Raw genomic sequence first — 16,896 nt, 5'->3', positions numbered from 1 at the left:
TCCATACGAAGTCTTAACTCTCCTGCTGTGCAGGGGCGATATGCGATGAAGCGTTTCATTTTCTGTTCGTCATTCTTTCCATTGCGCCTTTTCTTGTAGTCATACAACAGTCCATTTAGTTGGGCATAAATTCTGAGTAATTACTCTGATGTTTTTCTCTATATGCTGCTCAGCTCCCTGATCACCAAAATTACAGCGAGCACAGTAATCTATTCTACAACGTTCACATTCAACGTCTAAGTAATAGAATTCTTCCATTTTCACTCGCTGGTTTAATAATAACGGCTCTAATTCTATGCTGATAACATGTGGTTGTTTTTTTTTTCTCTATGTGGACAAGCTCACGTATTCCCGAAGACACTGCAACAGTAAATAGAATGAACAGGGTAATATTATCATTGTAATTAAATCGTGTCCTGACGTTTTCCCAATATGCTGAACCTTCGCATTAGGTCACTAGAGACCCGGTGAGTAGTTATCCGTCTAAGCAATGTGGAAAAGCGGAGAATTCACTCGTGCAATAGTTTACATTTCTACTTTAGTTTTGGAATAAATAGAGATCTACACAGCGTATACGCTCGTTGCAGTCGTGCAAGATGTATAGGGTGAATCACGTAAGTTGCTAATCTGACAAAAATGTTCAAATGTGTGTGAAATCTTATGGGACATAACTGCTACGGTAATCAGTCCCTAAGCTTACACACTACTTAACCTAAATTATCCTAAGGACAAACACACACACCCATGCCCGAGGGAGGACTCGAACCTTCGCCGGGACCAGCCGCACAGTCCATGACTGCAGCGCCTGAGACCGCTCGGCTAATCCCACGCGGCGCTAATCTGACACTTCTGGGGACTTCTGAGACTACTGATAATTCCTTAACAAAGTAATTTAGTGACATTTCACTTATAAAAAAGGGGAAGGATGTGGTAGATGGGGAATGTGCTACACATAAGACCAAGACTGTCGGCACGGTGGCGATTCCTTTCCTTTCCGCATACACACGAAAAACCGAAACGGGCTAGTGCCGGTAGTTTTGTTCTTTATAATTATTATGTTCCTGTTTTCGGAATACTATAGCACTAGGCTCCATTTTGAAGGGATTTTATTGCTTTTGAAACATGGTACAGCGAAACATTGAAACAGAGACATAGTTAATAAAATACGTAGGCCGACAAAACAGTTTCGAGCAGGAATATACAGCTTTGTACTCGTCCCATTGCGTAGCACCACTATTTACCCTGCATCGAGATCTTTAGCGGTTATCAGCTCAAATGGTTCAAATGGCTCTGAGCAGTATGGGACTTAATATCTGAGGTCATCAGTCCCCTAGAACTTAGAACTACTTAAACCTAACTAACCTAAGAACATCACGCACGTCCATGCCCGAGGCAGGATTCGAACCTCCGACCGTAGCAGTCGCGCGGTTCCGGACTGAAGCGCCTAGAACTGCTCGGCACGGCGGCCGGCTGTCAGCTCGACTGACTCAGTATTTGTGTTAATGTACGAGAATATTTCTGCAAAAATGATTATTTGACATGTACTAAATTTCACTCCATAGTCAAATTTATGACCGTTTCCAGCTGCATAAAGAACAGGAAAATGGTTCATGTCGGGCCTTTACATTCCACAAAATAACTTTGCAATGTGAAACTTTTTCAGCCCCAAAGAAAAACTAAACAAACAAAAATATTGTCGAAAGAGGAATAGTTCACTTAGAAATGAGACAGTTGGAAAAAAGTAAAATGAAGGAAATTCGCAAAAAAAGTTAAGGAGAAACACATGCCACAGGCAGCTTGGAGAAAACCTAAACGCAATCTCAGCAAACACGGAACGCATTATGTCAGTAGCGAACACAATTGCCTACAATATACAGGGTGTTACAAAAAGGTACGGCCAAACTTTCAGGAAACATTCCTCACATACAAATAAAGAAAATATGTTATTTGGACATGTGTCCGGAAACGCTTAATTTCCATTTTTAGTTTCGTCAGTATGTACTGTACTTCCTCGATTCACCGCCACATGTGTGGGCTGACGAGAATCCGCACGCAATTGTGCAGTTACGTCATCAACACAGATTTTCTGTGAACGTTTGGGCAGGCATTGTTGGTGACGTCTTGATTGGGCCCCATGTTCTTCCACCTACGCTCAATGGAGCACGTTATCATGATTTCATACGGGATACTCTACCTGTGCTTCTAGAGCATGTGCCTTTACAAGTACGACACAACATGTGGTTCATGCACGATGGAGCTCCTGCATATTTCAGTCGAAGTATTCGTACGCTTCTCACCAACAGATTCGGTGACCGATGGATTGGTAGAGGCGGACCAATTCCATGGCCTCCACGCTCTCCTGACCTCAATCCTCTTGACTTTCATTTATGGGGGCATTTGAAAGCTCTTGTCTACGCAACCCCGATACCAAATGTAGAGACTCTTCGTGCTCGTACTGTGGACGCCTGTGATACAATACGCCATTCTCTAGGGCTGCATCAGCGCATCAGGGATTCCATGCGACGGAGGCTAGATGCATGTATCCTCGCTAACGGAGGACATTTTGAACATTTCCTGTAACAAAGTGTTTGAAGTCACGCTGGTACGTTTTGTTGCTGTGTGTTTTCTTTCCATGATTAATGTGATTTGAAGAGAAGTAATAAAATGAGTTCTAACATGGAAAGTAAGCGTTTCCGGACACATGTCCACATAGCATATTTTCTTTCTTTGTGTGTGAGGAATGTTTCCTGAAAGTTTGGCCGTACCTTTCTGAAACACCCTGTTTAGCGCCTATATGCGGAAATGTAGCAACATAGAAAGTGGAACAACTAAATTTCAGTAAAGTCAGAAAATAACGTCGCTGGTGAAAAATCATTCTGAAATAGAGACAACTAAAACGGACAGTAACTAGCCTGCAAGGAGAATGAAGGACCACAGTGACAAAACATTCTCGTGAAGAAAATCACTGTAACCAGTGACACAACACAAAGGACCCAAAGAAACATCAAGAAGTATCCTCACAGATGTGAGATGTAGTGTTTATTTTCTAACGCTTTTGTTCTAAAAACATGTCACTTAGCGTTACACGTAGCAAAGACTGAACGGAAATCATGTGTCATGGCGGTGGTGGTGGAAATGAAAAATAGTGGGAGAGAAATGGCTAGGGAAAATAGTCAGTACCGGTATAGAGAACACGACAAAACGATAGCAAAAGCACCCACAGCGAATGGTGAGGGATACTGGTGTCTTTAGGTAAATTAACGTAGTTGAACAGTAAGTTACTATGACTGATACAATACCTTGTGCCTACAGAGACTTACTTGTCCATGGATTTACACTAGTGCCCAAAAGTTAATCATGATAATGAAAACACGAAAATGAATAGAAGAGGTGAGCAACACCTTAACATCACCGGAAATAGTTAAGTAAGAACCCTGTTTGTTCGCTCTGTATAGGAAAGAAGTACTTCGTGCTACGAATGGCGACGCAACCGAAAGATAAACACAAACAGTGCTTGACATCAGTCTTTTTGTCCGTTCATAGTGAGCAGAGTGTAGTCTGATGAAGATGACTACGTAATGCCACAAGACGACATTTAGTACCTGTTTTGCAGGCTCGGCAGCCTGGAAGCGGGCAAGACACAGATCGAGATCTCAGTACTCTCGTGTATGCCACAAAGTGTCATTTCGAGGCTTTGACTAAGGTTTCGAGACACGGAGATATTCGGCGTAGACCAGTACAAGGTCGATCAAGAATACACAACCCTCAGCACGACCGATGTCTGGCCATAGCTGCACGTAGAAAATGGAGTATACTTGCGAGACAACTGGCTGCAGAGTTTGCAGCTGCCTCAGCAGTTGTTTCCCAACAAACTGTGCATCGGAGACTCAGAACGGCAAGGCCGTTTGCCAGACGTCCGGTCATGTGTATCTCGCTCACTCCACCACAAGGACAAGCCCGTGTATTGTGAAGTGAGCGACATAACAATGTTGTTACAGGTAGCCTGCGAAAACCAGTTCATAGATGTTGACCATGATGAATCGTGTGTGCAATTGAAGTTAACTTCCTCAGGGTCATTTATGGCCAGAAGATGACACACAGAAGCAGCGGAACTAGTAGCCACATAATAAACAACATCGCAATGACGGCTGTTCAAATGGCTCTGAGCACTATGGGACTCAACTGCTGAGGTCATTAGTCCCCTAGAACTTAGAACTAGTTAAACCTAACTAACCTAAGGACATCACAAACATCCATGCCCGAGGCAGGATTCGAACCTGCGACCGTAGCGGTCTTGCGGTTCCAGACTGCAGCGCCTTAACCGCACGGCCACTTCGGCCGGCTGCAATGACGGCTGTATGTGTTCCATTTTATTACATAAGTGAAGGGCCGAAGTCCGTGAAACTTCTAATCAGAAAGATGGACATACACAGACGAAACGTGTTATGGATTCCACTTAAATTTGTTGATCGTCTTGCCGGCCGTTGTGGCCGAGCGATTCTAGACGCTTCAGTCTGGAACCGCGCGACCGCCACGGTCGCAGGTTCGAATCCTGCCTCGGGCATGGATGTGTGTGATGTGCTTAGGTTAGTTAGGTTTAAGTGGTTCTAAGTTCTAAGGGACTGATGACCTCAGATGTTAAGTCCCATAGTGCTCAGAGCCATTTCAACCTTTTTTTTTTTTGTTGATCGTCTTCTTCCGGTTGATGTCTGGCTAGGGAGACGCAATTCACCGAACTGACATGCAACTGCAACATTTAAACCACTCAGATGACATAAAAGTTTTCTGAGGGTCGTACCGCGTCATAAAGCAAAAATTTGGAGAAGGAAATATTTCGGCCATGGTTACAGTGGCCTTCTCCCGGGTCCACGGATGAAATAGGTGACTGCCACCGTGGCCGAAACGTTTCCTTCTCCAGTACAGTTTTTTTACATTATAAAGCGGTACGATATTCAGAAAAATTTTATGTCAATTGATGATACTCAGTTAAAGTTGTCCTTTGATTTTTAATCATAACCTTAGCAGCGTTCCTCACAGGAAAATACTGCTACGGGAGACAAGCCGTCCGGCTATGCATGCGAAGCCATGGTGAGTCACTAGTAAGGAATAATGATTCATTTCTAAGTTAACCATGAGGTATCGTGTGGTAAATATTCATACCAGTGCATCAGGAGGAAAAAATCATACATGGTCTACACATGGTAATTTAGGTTGTACCGACGGTGCTTTGAAAAGTTTGGTAAATTTTCATAAAAGAATGGAACATTTTTGTTGCGCCTTCATGGTCTGTAACGTTGATTTGTAACGTTGATTATTTCAAGGATCGTGTAAAGAATTTCAACAATATGCTGCATACAGTTCATTGCTGAAAACCGTCTGAAATAGTCAGTGTGTTGACTGAGATTGAAAATAGTGAAAATCGAGTTTCGTGCTGTTATTAATCATTTTCATTTGAAGGGTTGGACTGCAACACTAATCAAAACAAAATTGGATGAAGTTTACGCTGACTGTGCATCATCAGTGAAGACCATTTACTTTCGGATTTACGCATTTAAACATGGTAGGATATCCATCGAAAGCGAAGCGCCCTCGGCCGTCCAACTGATATCACTTAAAGGAAGTAGTTAATAAAAGCCATGATATGTTAATGCAAAGGGAGTGCATAATATCCTGTACCTAGAACTGGCTATAAAGAAGCTGAGTGGGAGGTGGGTGCCGCGATTGTTCAAGTCGACCAAAAGCTAGTGGGGTACAACATTTCAATATAATGTCTCGCGATGTTTAATCGGAATGCGTAAGAAATTTGGCATCCATATGTGACTGTTGATTAAATCTGGATCCATAATTACACAACAGAGTCAAAGAGGCAGTCGAAACAATGGACAAAGGCTGGTGAAAGCGCACCGAAGAAGACATAGATCAACCTGTCAGCTGATAAGGTCAAGACCATAGCAGAACATGTTTACCAAAGGGTGATCAAGTAATAACATTCGGTGAGACGAGAGTCTTATCGGAAGCATAGAATTATCAAGCGTGCATCTATAACCGTAATAATTTTAACAGAAAAAGGCAGGTGTTAAATTAGATAAAATTTGGATCTCAACGTTACAACGTAAGAATGACTACCGAATACTTTCAACTGAGAATGTTGGCATTACCACAGACAATCTCGTAGCCGACGTCACTTGATAGACTTTGGTGCCCTTTATATTGCCCATGTATTCGGCACTTTCTCGACTTTTGATTGCAGTTCGCCACTTTACCTCTCCCGCAGTCGGAGAGGAAACGTTAGGAGAAAGTTTCATACGTCTCCCACGGCCTATTAGCCCGGAAGTTTTGAGTGATTTGATGGTGACTGTTTTTTGGGTTTCCCAATAAATAATCCTAATAGATTATTTGGAACAAGCCAGAACGATAACTGGACCCTAACATGCTTCTCTGTTGGATCGTTTGAAACTTACATTTTCTGAAAAAGTAAAAAGGTTGAAACGCACAAGATAATGCACCATCCCACGCATCAGCAATAACAATGGTGAACGTTAATGAAATGGGCTTTGAATGGATTTCCCATCCACCCTATTCACTAGACGTAGCCTCAAGTGACTTCCTCTTGTTCCCTAAATCGAAACTTTGGCTTGCTGGGAAGAATTTATATTAAATAAGAAAATGTTGGCTGCAGTCAGCCACTACAGGGTGAACATTAATAAATCCGACAAACTCCAGGGACGGATACCTGAGTGGAAATGGAGGGAAAAATGCTCTATGAATAAGTGTCCGGAAATGCATCGCTGCCACGGTAGAAGGCACTGATGAATGAAAGTTCTTCTGATCACGTGCCGTGTTTTTCTTGTGCGTTTCAGACTGTGCGATTGATGCAGCGTACTGTAAGCAGCAGAGTGGCTCGGTACTCATGTCGAGAACAATCCGAGGTGGTGGTGTGTACGACCAAGCAGATGGGAACGGTCGAGAGGCAGCACACTATAGAAAAACAATTACCTTCACAGACACCAGCTACGTCACAGAACATTTCAAGCGATTTTTGGGCGTTTGGGTGATCATCTCTCAGACTGACGAACGTGCGGGGAGACGGGGGATGGTGGGTACATCAGATTTGGAGACAGGGTTCCACAGGATATTGAGACGAACCCTAGTACAAGCTCTAGGCAAGTGGTCCGCCAACATGATGTAAGCCAACGTACAATTATATGTATCCTGCACGACAACCGCTACTATACCCACCGAGTATAGGATTATTAGCAGTGCATTTCCCTCTATGGAAAGGATTTTGTCGATGGTTTTTGCAACAGACCTTCATAATTATGGGATTTCTGTCATCAGTTCTCTTTACCGACGAAGCAAACGTTACCAGATCTCTCATCATCAATCTGCATAATCGTCATCTGAGGGCTGAGCCGTAGTAAAGTTAGCTTTGAAAAGCGCGCCGCAGCGCTTAGCGTGAAGCAGGCGCCCTCCGTTTTCTGGCGGTGGCGCCGTTGTCGCAATTGAAGGCTTCGGTGTGTCCGTCTAGCGGGAAAGGGGAAAAGTGGGCTGTTCGGGTGGGTTTAAGAAGTGGCTGTAGGGGCTCTCGGAGAGCGTTGGCAGTCGGGGCATCAAGAAGCGACTTCTCTGCCGGGGCTAGAGGGACAGCACGCATCAGCGTAAGCGACGCGAGCAGCGGCTCCGTGGTATGGCGCGTTAACTGCACGTCGCGAAAGGAATCTTCCTGAGCGTGGGTCCGCAAGGGGCCTAATCTGCAGTTCGGCCGTATGCTGTCGACCGGCGAGGAGGTTCTGAAAATCGGCGCGCCTTCCTGCGTCCGTTGAAACGGCTGGCAGCGGACGGCTCGGCAGAGCATTTGGAGGTGCTGCGTTGGTTCAGTCCTGAGAGTCGTAACGTACCAGAAGTTGAGTATTGATTGTTAACAGATTTTAGGAAGTTTAATTGAATTCAATTTACTTATTCTTGTTAATTATACCAGCCGTATTAGTTTTTGAGGGGGGGGGGTTCCCGCCATTCATTCTCGTCTACCCACCCGCGAAAAGGCGGACTGTGCGGCTGGTCCTGGCGGAGGTTCGATTCCTCCCTCGGGCATGGGTGTGTGTTTGTATTTAGGATAATTTAGGTTAAGTAGTGTGTAAGCTTAGGGACTGATGACCTTAGCGGATAAGTCCCATAAGATTTCACACACATTTGAACATTTTTTTTTTTTTTTGAAAAGGCGGTAATATTAGAAATGGTGGTCCGTTTGTCCCCTTTGTCTTTGAGGACGAAAGAGGGGGGGGGGGGAGTTAGAGTAAATCTCTGGTTCGGATTGCTTCTTTCCCCTCCCAGCTTACCTACGGGGTTATTCGACTGTTAGCCTCTGCCATGTCTGTGAAAGTCTAAGACACCAATGACTGCACTGTTTAAAACGCAAGGCACTAAGACCTGATCCATTCTATCGCCTGCCATAACTAGTATTACTAGACTCACGTGTAAAAGGTACTCTAAGAAATAAGAAAAATTCCTTTTGCCTCGTGGTAAAAACTAGTCAACTCCATAACGAATTCCTGCTCATCTGGAAGCTGTGACTTACGTAAATTTGTGTTTATGTATATTTGGCTACAATAAGCAAGGTTGTTAATGTACGCCGTAGTGGATTTTTTGTATTGTTTCTAGTCAGCAAAAACTTTTGTGTGTTTTTCCAATTCAATACCTTTTAAGGCTTTTACTCAACGTGCTTATGTGTTGTATTCAGGTAGTTAGTTATTAGTGTGTTTTCTTGCCGTGCAAAAGTTTTCCATTTCATTACGGATAGAAATTGTTGCCTTGAAAGGAGAATGTTGTAAAAGTCCTACCTGGCGAGCGTGTGTGTTATGTGGCAGAAATTTATAAAATTTGTTTCTTTTTATATATTTTGGAAATGTTAATGTTATTAGCTGTGAGTGTCCCCCCCCCCCCCCCCCCGTGTGCATGACTCATGCGTTTTGGTTTTTCTATTTTGAGAACTTTTATAAACAGGATTGTCTTTATATGTTGCAGACAACTTAGATTCTGCGTCATTTAATGAATGGAGTAAAATTCACCTGTAATTTAGCTGAGCTTGAAATATTATACAGCGTCGCCTTGTATACGTTAAATTGCTTACCTGTACTTGCCTTTTACTGGCGTGAAATTTTTTATAATAATTTAATAATTTAAAAGTAATTTCCTATCGTAAATTGTGACTTATTTGTTAAATGATTGTTGGTCTTTCTTTTTAAAAAAATCGTAAAGTATTGCACCAAATTTAAATAAAGGATGTTATTGAAAATTGTGTGTAATTTCACCAGTTAATCCTTGGCACCTACTTCCACTTAACATTTTGTGTATTGATTGAGATTAAAAACCTTTGGTGAACCAGTAGTAATTATAGGGTTCAAGGGCTACAGATAGTCCTCGGGGAATGGTTGAGGTGTCTCATCAGCACCGGTTCAGCACCAATGTGTGGGCAAGGATTCTTGGCGACCATGTACTTGGACCGGATATTATTCAACAACGCCTGGACGTACCTGGTCTTCCTACAGAACTTTCTGCCTGGGCTGCTTGAGAATGTGCCTTTGGCAATACGAAACGATTTTTCTTGGATTTTTCTCGGTCTTATGAAGCCAACCCTCATATGTATTTACCAATGTCATTTAAAGCGTTATCAGAGCACAGTTGGCATTTTCTTAAAAGTACATGTACGCCGCACTTCAGTGACTTCCAGCATTGGGACCAACTACAGAGAACTGACTCGAGCGTGGATCGTCGCATTAGTGTGCTGGAAAATGTGGGAGGCGACAGGTGTCAGGCATACGCGCTCCCTGACGGAATGCTCGGCGCACACTCGAGTTCCAATTAATTACGGAGCCGAGTCTCAGGTGCGGACGAGCGGTTTCTGCGATTGCGTCCGCGAGTGCAAACTTGCGGGGGAACAGGCGGCGCCAGATTGTGCGTGCCGCCGCCCCGTGCTGTAATTTGCCGGAGTGGTTAGTTTACACTTAGAGCCGGCGCGAAGTTGGGCCGCAGTGCATCTCCTCCGCAGGGCGGCCGAATCTGGCCCGGGGGCGCCATCGCGGGGCGCCAGCGCGCGTTAAATCGCAATCACCGCCGCAGGCCTGAAGACGGCGCGGCGCGCCTTGTTCGAAACTCTGGCAGAATGGCAGTTGGAATGCGACGGAGGGTGCACGGAGCAAAGGGAGGCCGAGGCGTCCTACCCCACGCCATTTCGTGAAACGTTGGCTTCAGAGTTAGGGGGAATTTTGGGTGTAGGGCCATTGTAGGAACAAATGAAGCAGATCGGCAGGAAAAGGAATTTGTTGGTACTAATTTGTTTCTTATAATATCTGAAAGACGTGCGATTTCTGTTTCAACACAACTGTTCTACTTCACAGTTTTTGTCTTCGGTCTTGTAATTAGTTTGATGCGGTCCACCAGCATTTTCCCTTCTGTATCAGTGTCTTCCTGTCTAACAATTACATCCAGCTTCCTCAATTGCTTGTCGGATACACTCCAGACTCTTCCTTCCAACAGTTCTTACCCTCTACAGCTCCCTCTAGTACTACGGTAGATATCCCCTGGTGTTTCAACTCATGTCCTGTCATTCAGTCGTTCTTGTCTGCTTTCCTTGCCGATTCTGCAGAGAACCTAGTTTCTTATCAGTACACCAAATTTTCAACATTCGTCGACAGCACCTCACCTCAAACGCTTCGATTCACTTCTTTTGTGCTTTTCCCTTGATTCGCTTTCACACTACGCAATGCTCCAGACATACCTTTTCAAGAAAATTATTCCTCACATTAAGGACGATGTTAGCCACTAGTAGATTTCTTTTAGCGAAGAATGCTGTCCTCGCCTACGCTGACCCTTCTTATAATCTCCTTGCTTCGCCCGTCATGCGTTATTTTGCTCCCAAGGTAGCAGAATTCCTATTCTTCGTCTGCTATGTCGTCCTCAATTTTTATGTTACGTATATAGCTAATCTGTTTTCTGTTATTCCTTATTAGTTTCGCCCCTTGTTTGTCTTAATCTCAATCCATATTCTGTGCCAATTAGACTTTCCACACCGTTCAACAAGTCCTATAATTGTTTCTCGCTTGAGGATAGTAATGTTATTAATGAATCTTATTATCCATTTACTTTTACTCTGAATTTTATTTCCACTCCTGAATCTTTATTCAATAACCATTATTGCTACTTCGATGTACAGGTTGAAAAGATGGAGAGAAGGACTGCATCATGTCTTTCACAATGTAAAATCGAAGCACTATGTTCTTGATCTTCCATTATTATTGATCGCTCTTCGCTCTTGTACATATTGTATATTGTACATCTTACAGACGTTCTATTTCCCTTTAGCAAATAACCATTATACTGTGATTTTCCAACATCATTTTGGAACTCTTTTACTGTGTTCATAAATCCTACTAAAAATCTTGATTTTTCTTAATCCTTGCGTCCATTATCAATCACAACCTGAGAACTGCCTTTTTGACGCGTAAAGCTTCAAACGTATCTTCATCTGGGACATCCTTTATTTTCTTTTCTATTATTCTTCAAATAATTATTTTCCGAAACTCGATTGTCCGATAGTTCTCAAATTTATCTGCTTGGTGTTTGGATCATATTTTACAAAAGGATCACACATTCTACACACAACTTCAATAGTCGTTGGTTGTCACGTTCCTCAGTACCGAAAGTATGCTATGTATCTCTTCAGCATTACTTAGCTGTGTCTTCCTAATATTGTAGCCCATATGCCTTCCAAATCGACAGCCATTTCTTTATCTAACATGTCGAGAGATAGTTTTTCCCCCACCTCCAGTGTACTCTTCCGGCCTATCCGCTTTCTCTTCTGCATTAACGATGCTATTATATCTGCGATCTTAACGTTGACACCTTTGATTTTAATTTCATCACCGGCTGCTGTGACAGAGCGGTTCTAGGTGATTCAGTCCGGAACCACGCTGCTGCTACGGTCGGAGGTTCTAATCGTGCCTCGGGCATAGATGTTTGTGATGTTTTTAGTTTGGTTAGGTTTAAGTAGTTCTAAGTCTAGGGGACTGATGACCTCAGATGCTAAGTCCCATAATGCTTAGAGCCATTTAATTTCATCAAAATTTCTTTTGGGTTTACTACAGGCTTAATCTTTCCTTCCAAACACTATTTCGTTTTCTATTTCTTCACACTTTCCCTAAAGCCATTTCGCTTTAGATTGCCTGTACTTCCTGTTGATTGCATTCTTCTATATTCCTGTCTTTTCCTGAAAATTTTGTACTTCCTTCTTCCTAAGAATATTTGAATTTTACGCAGTTACTTTCCTTGTATCTATAGAGGTCGTCCAAGAAAGAATGGTCAGCAGTCAGGGACATGACGGGAACGATCGATCATTCGAAGCAAAAAATTCTAGTAAACATGGTCTATAAATTTATACCTTAAGAGCTATGAGCACTTTTTCATCTTCGATACTATGAAGCAAGTGTATTCTACTACAGGCTTTTTGCCTTCCATATTTTGGGAGGAGGTAGTATGGACCAAAACAAAGAAAAAATGTGTAGTACACATGGGCTCTAATGTGCATACCTTAGCAGCTATGAGCAGTTGTTCATCTTCGCTACTGTGAACACATCTCTTCAACTGGCCCTGTGCTCATAGCTTTGAAGGTGTGCATTTTAGAGCCCATGTTTACTATACTTTTTTTTGCTTCGAATGATCATTCCTAAAAATGGTTCAAATGCCTCTGAGCACTATGGGACTTAACATCTATGGTCATCAGTCCCCTAGAACTTAGAACTGCTTAAACCTAACTAACCTAAGGACATCACACAACACCCAGTCATCACGAGGCAGAGAAAATCCCTGACCCCGCCGGGAATCGAACCCGGGAACCCGGGCGTGGGAAGCGAGAACGCTACCGCACGACCACGAGTTGCGGACATGACTGAAGCTTCTCAGGATAAAGACCAGGTGACGCAACCCACTGTGCGAAGACGCACCGTCACCGACCCATTCCCCTCTCGGTGGCTGGGCTGCTGAAATGGAGGCAGAAGACGCACCAGGCGTCGTTGACGCTCCTCCACCTCAAAGGACTGGCGCTCCATTTGGCGAGAGAATAACACCAGCTGAAGGACCGCGTTAAACATGCGGCCCCATTACCACTTGCATCTACATACTCTGTATTAAGATGTCCTCATCCTACCATGTGGGTACAGTCAACGTTATCGTCGGATGGCGGACGGCCTTCGTCCGACATATGGTCAGATAGCAGAAAAGTGAAGTCTGGTGTAGCTCCATAATCAACAACCATATGGTTGGGGAGACGTCTTGTTGCTGCTAACGGCAGCCGGAGGCACCGTGGGAGAGATGAGCGAAACGTCCATCTCGTCATCGATAGGATTCGACGCCGGTGCCTGCTGATTCACAGTGCAAAAGTAACACAGTGGGAGTCATAGGAGAGCGACGTCTCCTACCGGCGCCTCAACCGGTCTGCTTCGGAGACTTTCCGAACGAACATGGCTTTCCTGGCCACAACCTTAAAAACTGAACAGCTGGCTATCGTATATGAACCGTGGCGGCTCGGTTTGCTGGCCTAACTACCTCTGCCCCCGGTGCTGATAGTTACCTCTCTTGTGACTTATCTTTAGTTTTCCTGGTTTACGTGTGGAGGCTCGGCACTGCGGGTGAGTTGTGAGCCGCACGTAAGGAAGGAGGAGGGCTGGAGCAGCAATACCTGGCGGGGAGGTTTGGTTGGGCAGTTTGGAATGGACAACGCATTAACCCAGCCGGATCGTCGAGCGACTTGTCGAATGTTGGACCGCCGCTAAAGAAGGTGACAAAAGGCGTGCTCTGGAGCTCTGGTGACGGGGGCCTCCTGCTGTTACTTGAGGAGTTAAAAGGATAATTAATGGTGGGTAGGCTGCACCATAACATACTGCCCATGGACATTCAGCCGCGCGGGATTAGCCGAGCGGTCTTAGGCGCTACAGTCAGGGACTGTGCGGCTGGTCCCGGCGGAGGTTCGAGTCCTCCCTCGGGCATGGGTGTGTGTTTGTCCTTAGGATAATTTAGGTTAAGTCGTATGTAAGCTTAGGGACTGATGACCTTAGCAGTTAAGTCCCATAAGATTTCACACACGTTTGAACTATGGACATTTTGGCGCTGTGCTTTTATTGTTTAAAGGAAAATTGGCGCAATATTATTGTGTTGTGTTCGGTGAATAATATGTATTCGTTTGTTCTACAATGTGCCTTGGATTGAGAGTGGCGTCGTCTTCTTTGAAGCCACATGTTTCTGTTAATTGGTAAACCGTTTGTGTGCACCCGCTTGGAGTAAGATGTTATTGTTCAAATCGCTCTGTGCACTGTGCCACTTAACATCTGAGGTTATCAGTCCACTAGATTTAGAACTACTTAAACCTGCCACCGTAGCAGCAGCGCGGTTCCGGACTGAAGCGCCTTGAACCGCTCGGTCACACCAGCCGGCCTGTGATGTTATGGATTGAAGTGGTAGCACCTGTGAGTGGCATTGTACCCGGTGGCAATGTCGTGGTATTGGGTATGAATTTGAAATCTACTTGTGATTTAGTAAAGTGTATTTACTATAACCTACGTTGGCGTGTTTTAATCATAATTGAATTACGTAGGGCTACTACTGAGTGAAATTTTCTCCCTTGCTTAAGTGTTTTACTGCAACTGCTCTGTTTGTACCTGCAGCTTGTTAGTTACATGTACTCGCTTATCATCTTATCTAGACAGAGGCGTATGTATTTATTGTGTACGACAGATCCATTCTAATTATCTCTTTAAATTTTAGCGAGTTTCCTCTGATCTGATTAACAGCCTTGCGAAGGTATATACATATTTAATTTTGGCTTTAACTAGTTGTTTTATCTAAGGTTACGAGTTGTATTTACCTTGCTAAAGTGAGTATCATCATTTGTGAGTGTATATTCTGCTATTGTTTGAAGGTGCTACCTCGCGTATGATTTATGTTCACAGTTGATTGCGAAACATGCTATTCTACCTTGGTGTTTGCAGCCGTGACGTCTGGGCCGCTACCTTGGCGGCATCCTGCCCATCGCCCGAGGTCTAAGTTACAGCCGCGGGAGCGCAGTGCCGCATCGTCTGTCATACCTAGCAAAAGTCGAGTAGTTGTCTTGTTTCTTGGAATTACACCTGGGTTGAGGGACTGCCGCCAGGATTGTAGGCTGTGGAGTTTTGTGGGATTAAGTCATGAACTTTGTAAATTACGATTCATATTTCATTTTTTTCTGTTATTAACTCAGACGATATGTGTTGATTGAATACTGTTTCCCTTTGGTTATACAGGTAAATCTCAGTAGTTTCACTTTATATATCACTATAATCCTGATGGTTTTCATTTTATTAATCTGAAATTTAATTGATGACTATATTTTCTTACATACATGTTAATTTGATGAAAACGAAGAACTATCTGATGGGTTTTCCTTCCACGTGTTTATGTTTGATTCTTTCCTATCCTGAACCCATTAATGGGTTCCAGTGAAAACGAAGAACTATCTGATGGGTTTCCCTTCCACGTGTTTATGTTTGATTCTTTCCTATCCTGAACCCATTAATGGGTTCCAGTATATGATGACAGCCGTGAAGGCAGCAACAACCAAGTAAGAAGGCACTTGTCCCTGTGTTCAATTTTGACCTGGCAGACTCCATTCAGGACATCGCGGATTTAGAACGTCTTCCACATTTCGGAAACGTGACTGACGACTTTGCCGTAAGGTTTAAAGGCAGCTACCACAACGTCCAACGGCTCCTCACACGGGAGTTCGGAAACCCTCAACATTTGGAAGCCAAAAAACAGCATGATCAATCACGGCAGTCCCTATACGGCCGACAGTCTGAACTTGAGAACCACGGTGCACAGCTCCTCATTCGCCATTTCTATATTTACATATCGAAAATTGAATCTCGAGAACGTCTTGCGCTAGGAGACGCATTTCGTCCCGTGCAAACAGCTGGACTTTATACGCTATTGGTCTTGCATGATTGAAAGGAAAAGATTATTCAATCGTGGCTTGGCGATAGGAAAACACCATGATGGTCGGATACGAACACAAGCTGCATTAGAAAATTGCAGCGAAATGCAGGAAGATCTGCAGCGGATAGGCACTTAGTGCAGGGAGTGGCAACTGCCCCCCCTTTTTTTTTTTTTTTTTTTTTTGTCTTCAGTCTACCGACTGGTTTGATGCGGCCTGCCACGAATTCCTTTCCTGTGCTAACCTCTTCATCTCAGTGCAGCACTTGCAACCTACGTCCTCAATTATTTGCTTGACGTATTCCAATCTCTGTCTTCCTCTACAGTTTTTGCCCTCTACAGCTCCCTCTAGTACCATGGAAGTCATTCCCTCATGTCTTAGCAGATGTCCTATCATCCTGTCCCTTCTCCTTATCAGTGTTTTCCACATATTCCTTTCAGATTCTGCATAGAACCTCCTAATTTTCAACATTCGTCTATAGCACCACATCTCAAATGCTTCGATTCTCTTCTGTTCCGGTTTTCCCACAGTCCATGTTTCACTACCATACAGTGCTGTACTCAAGACGTACATCCTCAGAAATGTCTTCCTCAAATTAAGGCCAGTATTTGATATTAGTAGACTTCTCTTGGCCAGAAATGCCTTTTTTGCCATAACGAGTCTGCTTTTGATGTCCTCCTTGCTCCGTCCGTCATTGGTTATTTTACTGCCTAGGTAGCAGAATTCCTTAACTTCATTGACTTCGTGACCATCAATCCTGATGTTAAGTTTCTCGCTGTTCTCATTTCTACTACTTCTCATTACCTTCGTCTTTCTCCGATTTACTCTCAAACCATACTGTGTACTCATTAGACTGTTCATTCCGTTCAGCAGATCATTTA

This window comes from Schistocerca nitens, chromosome 6, assembly GCF_023898315.1.
Source record: "Schistocerca nitens isolate TAMUIC-IGC-003100 chromosome 6, iqSchNite1.1, whole genome shotgun sequence".
In the NCBI taxonomy this organism is placed as follows: domain Eukaryota; kingdom Metazoa; phylum Arthropoda; class Insecta; order Orthoptera; family Acrididae; genus Schistocerca; species Schistocerca nitens.
The sequence above is the reverse complement of the archived record's forward strand: the minus strand, read 5'-3'. Positions refer to the sequence as shown.